The sequence below is a fragment of the Megalobrama amblycephala genome, linkage group LG22 (genome assembly GCF_018812025.1).
Source record: "Megalobrama amblycephala isolate DHTTF-2021 linkage group LG22, ASM1881202v1, whole genome shotgun sequence".
NCBI lineage: Eukaryota > Metazoa > Chordata > Actinopteri > Cypriniformes > Xenocyprididae > Megalobrama > Megalobrama amblycephala.
In genome coordinates this window covers 31365277-31371276 of record NC_063065.1, presented here as the reverse complement: position 1 = coordinate 31371276, position 6000 = coordinate 31365277, and the positions used below count along the sequence as shown (strand labels likewise).

General features: G+C 37.0%; 1 protein-coding gene across 1 annotated transcript in view; it reads left to right on the top strand.

Moving 5' to 3' along the window:
* Positions 1-704: 704 nt before the first annotated feature.
* The window catches only part of si:dkey-225n22.4 (collagen alpha-1(XXI) chain), a 68500-nt gene continuing 63204 nt past the window's right edge, over positions 705-6000 (top strand). The window contains exon 1 of the mRNA XM_048175023.1: positions 705-839. The gene's annotated coding sequence lies outside the window, so the exon portion shown is untranslated. The remainder of the gene's footprint in view (positions 840-6000) is intronic.

Below are 6000 nucleotides of genomic sequence, written 5' to 3'. Positions count from 1 at the left end.
AAACAAAAGTGCCAGGCAGCTAATTACACTCCATGTCTGTAGAGGGCAGTAAAGCACTGTGAGACTGAGGCACTGCAGGTGATTTAACATGTGTGGTCCTCCTGACTAAAGAAATACTGCACAGGTCTGGATGTTCAGGGGCAGTACTGGTCATTTCGAGATAAAGAGACTTAGGTTTATCAGCTCTTTGAAGAAGCCTCATTTTGATTCGCTACCGAACAGCAGAGCATTTTAATTAGAGTGTCAGCATATTTAAATCTGAGCATGAATAATTAACAGCTCAGTCCTTCCGCCCACTCTCCATGTTAATGCAGCTATTACTCAGTCAAATGGCAGAGACTGATATTTGTAGTGGCATGATTGATCAAAAATAGGTTAATTTGGGATTTGTGCTGGATTGTGAATGCAAAACATAGTGTGGAAGCTGTCTGTTTTAAATTGAGGGCAATGTGGATGAGGTTCAGCATACAAATAGAGAGCCAGTGTTTCCCTTTCATGTTCTGCTGCGTTCTGTCATGCATCCTGTAACTAACAGGAACAGCATTTAGTGAAATTTTTCTTTTAATTTATATGAATGTACAATTTAACTGCAGTATAGAGAAACAAGTATATATTTGGGCTTCTGCAAACATGCAGCAATAATAAGCACAAGAAAACCCAACAGAAAGGAATGCACGTTTGTGAGGGGGCGTGTCCCTCTGACGTCATCGGATCTGGCTGTATAAGGAGTAGGGAGTGACAGGCGTCATGGCTCCTCCAGTGGAGACCGAGAGCATTGATCTGAGTGATGTAATGATTTATCAAGTTCAGTTTTTCTGGAGGCAATTTTAAAAGAGGAGGTAAGAGCCAATATAAATTAATCTTGCATGGTTGAAACAAATGATTTATTCATCATTTGCATAGAAAACCTAATCTAAGAACACCTTCAAATACTATTTAGTCTTTTTTTGTTTTATTAATATTGATTTCAGTTACAAGTGTTGAGACATTTACATAACTATATGAGTCTATATGTGTTTAATAATATATTTTTGTCATCTCAAATACCCTGTATTGATAGCTTTAGAGGCCTGTATTTGAAATCTAAAGTTATTTTACCCTTTAAAAATGTTTGATGGCACAAAGAAGACGCCCTCTATCGGACAGGTACTCAGTTCACAATATTACTTGAATTAATAATAATAATATGCATGTGGCACTGATAAAAGAGCAGAAACAATGAAGAGTTTTGTAAATGGCAGCAGTGTGTTCTTAGGAGGGACTAAACCTGTAGTTGCAACCAGTGCAGAGCGTCAGTCTGTAATTTATCATAGCTCCACATGTTTTACTTCCTTCCTTTGTGTATTTTGAGCAAAAATGTTTCAAATGTCTGACTGAAGCTGTTTATTTTTTACACTCTTTGTCACTATGCAATTGTGAACAGAATTGCTATTATTCATATATGCACTGAAATCTGCTTCACGTTTAGATGAATTTGCATAGTCAACAGTTTTTGTTCTATCAAACAATGACTTTATATGCTTCTGCTTCATTGAATGCTGGTGCAGTGCTGTTTATAGCTGATGTCTTGTGTGGCCCCTATATGATGTTCCCTAAAGGATTAGTTCTCTTCAAATTCAAATTTCCTGATAATTTACTCACCCCCATGTCATCCAAGATGTTCATGTCTTTCTTTCTTCAATTGCAAAGAAATTAAGGTTTTTGAGGAAATCATTCCAGGATTTTTCTCCATATAGTGGACTTCACTGGGGTTCAACGGGTTGAAGGTCCAAATGTCAGTTTCAGTGCAGCTTCAAAGAGCTCTACATGATCCCAGACGAGGAATAAGAGTCTTATCTAGAGAAACCATCGGACATTTTCTAAAAAAAATAAAAATTATATACTTTATAACCACAAATGCTCGTCTTGCACTGCTCTGTGATGCGCCACGCATGACGTAATCATGTTGGAAAGGTCACGCGTGACGTAGGCGGAAGTACTGCGGTAGAGCGATTTTCAAAATCGTCTGACATTGTTGTTTTACCTTTTTTTTTTGTAAAGGGCATTTGACTCAGTCTTTGCACATTTGCTTTGTAAACACTGGATCTGTACTTCTGCCTACGTCACGCGTGATCTTTCCAACATGATTACGTCATGCGTGGAGCATCACAGAGCAGTGCAAGATGAGCATTTGTGGTTATAAAGTATATAATTTTTTTTTTTTTTATAAAATGTCTGATGGTTTCTCTAGATAAGACTCTTATTCCTCGTCTGGGATCATGTAGAGCTCTTTGAAGCTGCACTGAAACTGACATTTGGACCTTCAACCCGTTGAACCCCAGTGAAGTCCTCTATATGGAGAAAAATCCTGGAATGATTTCCTCAAAAACCTTCATTTCTTTTCAACTGAAGAAAGAAAGACATGAACATCTTCGATGACATGGGGGTGAGTAAATTATCAGGAAATTGTCATTCAGAAGTGAACTAATCCTTTAAGAGGTTCAGGTTGAATGTTCTGCTTCAAACAATCTGTGTAATTGGAACGGTTCTCTTTTGGATCTGTGTGTAGTCTGTAGATGCCAGCCAGGGATACACGTGAGTTCATACATCTGTGGTAATCCCTAGGGTAAGTGAGTTTGTGGTCAAGCGGTTTGTTTATTGCTTACTAAAAATTGCACTGGTCGTGCTCAGTAGAGTAGAACTCCTTCAGCTGGGTCAGTCACATACAGGTACAACATAAATATGCAAAGAGGCAAAAAAAGTGTGTGTCTTTGACAACATTTGATCTATTCTGAGGCTTCACTGCGTTCATTGATCAGGAACTGCCTGATGAAGATGTAACTGACTGTTTCATACTTATCCTAGAACATCTGATATTATTTCTGAGAACAAGCCAGAAGATTTAATTGCTCATTCAAAACCCAAAGAGTTCTCAGTTAGGTTTTATTGAAGTATTACCTTAATCTCAGATGTTTTAATAATGCAATTCTCCTGAAACATGACTAAAAATGAACACAGGCAACATATTCACCCAAATATTAAACCCTATTCACCCAGAAATTAAAATTCTGTCATCATTTAATCATCCTCATGTCATTCCAAACCTGTATGACTTTCTTTTGTGGAACATAGAAGATATTTTGAAGAATGTTAGCAACCAAACAAATCTGGTGATCATTGACTTCCATTCTATGAAAAAAGCAAACAAAACGATAATAAAAAAAAAAAAATAATAATAATTCAGCCTTTTGTCAAAATAACCTCTTGTTCACATAAAAAATGACATGGGGCCAGAGTAAATGATCACAATATTCATTTTGGGGTGAACTAACCCAGTTAGTTGTAAAGATATTAAAGGATTAAGTTAACTTTAAAATGAAAATTACCCCAAGCTTTACTCGCCCTCAAGCCATCCTAGGTGTATATGACTCTCTTCTCTCAGATGAACACTTTCAGAAGTTACGCTTTCTTCGTACGTTGAATACGGATGGCGGTCTAGATATTTTACTTCAATATGGATATTTTTCTTACACAAACACATCGCTTCGCTTCAGAAGAACCCTCCGGAGCCGTGTGGAGTATGTTTATGATGGATGGATGTGGATGGAGACACTTTCTTCAGCTCATACTCGTTGGTCCTGTTCACTGCCATTATAAAGCTTGGATGCATCAGGATATTTATTAAAGGGATAGTTCACCCAAAAATGAAAATTGTCCCATGATTTACTCGCCTCAAGCCATCCTAGGTGTATATGACTATCTTCTTTCAGAAGATAAATTCAAATAACTAGCTTCCGGCGGGCAACCGTACGCAGAATGCGCAAGTCGATTTGCGGCGGAAGAGTATCATTTGACCTGACGCACAATGTGATGACAAACACAGAAGATAGAGCAAAACAAAACATGGATTATAAGTCTAAATTGATCATTTTTAAAGATTTCAATATATGAGAAGAGGAGCTTGAGTTTGTTGCACAGCCCTATTTGTTTGAACCGTCAGAGGATTACTCATTTGGCACAGGTCGACTTGCGCATTCTGCGTACGGTTGTCCACCGGAAGCTATTTATTTGAATATATAAAGTTTTAAAGGTGGCCTAGATTCAAAAATTGAATTTACCTCGGCATAGTTAAATAACAAGAGTTCAGTACATGGAAATGACATACAGTGAGTCTCAAACTCCATTGTTTCCTCCTTCTTATGTAAATCTCATTTGTTTAAACGACCTCTGAAGAACAGGTGAATCTCAACATAACACTGACTGTTACGTAACAGTCGGGATCATTAATATGTACGACCCAATATTTGCATATGCCAGCTCATGTTCAAGGCATTAGACAAGGGCAGCCAGTATTAACGTCTGGATCTGTGCACAGCTGAATCATCAGACTAGGTAAGCAAGCAAGAACAACAGCGAAAAATGGCAGATGGAGCAATAATAACTGACATAATCCATGATATCATGATATTTTTAGTGATATTTGTGAATTGTCTTTCTAAAAGTTTCGTTAGCATGTTGCTAATGTACTGTTAAATGTCGTTAAAGTTACCATCGTTTCTTACTGTATTCACGGAGACAAGAGCCGTCACTATTTTCATTTTTAAACACTTGCAGTCTGTATAATGCATAAACACAACTTCATTCTTTATAAATCTCTCCAACAGTGTAGCATTAGCCGTTAGCCACGGAGGACAGCCTCAAATTCATTCAGAATCAAACGTTAACTTCCAAATAAATACTATACTCACATAATTCGAAGCATGCATACAGCATGCATGACGAACATCTTGTAAAGATCCATTTGAGGGTTATATTAGCTGTGTGAACTTTGTAAATGCGCTGTAATATAGTCGAGAGCTCGTGTGGCAGGGAGCACGCGATTTAAAGGGGCGGCGCCCAGCGTAAATCAGTGCATTGTTAATGATGCCCCAAAATAGGCAGTTAAAAAAATTAATTTAAAAAAATCTATGGGGGATTTTGAGCTGAAACTTCACAGACACATTCAGGAGACACCTTAGACTTATATTACATCTTGTGAAAAAGCATTCTTGGGCACCTTTAAATATGGATATTTTTCTTACAAAAATGCATTGTTTCAGAAGGCCTTTATTAACCCCTTGGAGTCATATGGATTACTTTTTTTTTTATGGATGGATGCATTATTTTTGGCCCCACATTCACAACCATTATAAAGCTTGGAAGAGCCAGGATATTTTTAAATATATCTTTGATTGTGATCGTCTGAAAGAAGAAAGTCATATACACCTACACAGTAAAATCCCCAGAGTTAAATCTGCTCAGTGTACATATGGTCCCTCTCTAAATAGTGTTAAAGTAACACTGAAGCAGAGTTAAAGTTAATGAGATAATTAAGCAATTAATAAGGCTGTGACTGAAGTCAGTTGTAGTTCTTGTGTTTCTCTTTTCTTCAGTGATTCTGCTTGTTAACAGCAGGCGTTAATCACTAATGCACAATCATTATTTAATTAATTGCTTAATTATCTCATTAACTTTAACTCTGCTTCAGTGTTACTTTAACACTATTTAGAGAGGGACCATATATACTCTGAGCAGATTTTACTGTGTAGGATGGCTTGAGACTGAGTAAAGCTTGGGGTAATTTTCATTTTAAAGTGAACTAATCCTTTAATGATAAAATCTTAAAAAATACTACAATTTGGCTTTGATATTGTATTACACACATACACACAATATAAATTGGGCCCTTTTTCTCCATTTATCTCATTAATGCTCAGAAGACAATTAAACATATTAAAGCAATTTCATTTAAGGGTTTCTTTTTATGGGTTACTCCAAAAATACAGTAGTCTAATACAATGAAATACTATATTTTAAGATGTGCTTCTCTAGATATCCCACTACACAGATAATACACATAAAAAACACAGATAGGTTGCGTTCAGTCCTTGCATACGCCCCTTGTCAGAGAGATGCTGCATCTCTTTTATTGAAGCAATCTTGTAGAGATGGCCTCTTCCACAGCGAACAGCATGAAAGGCT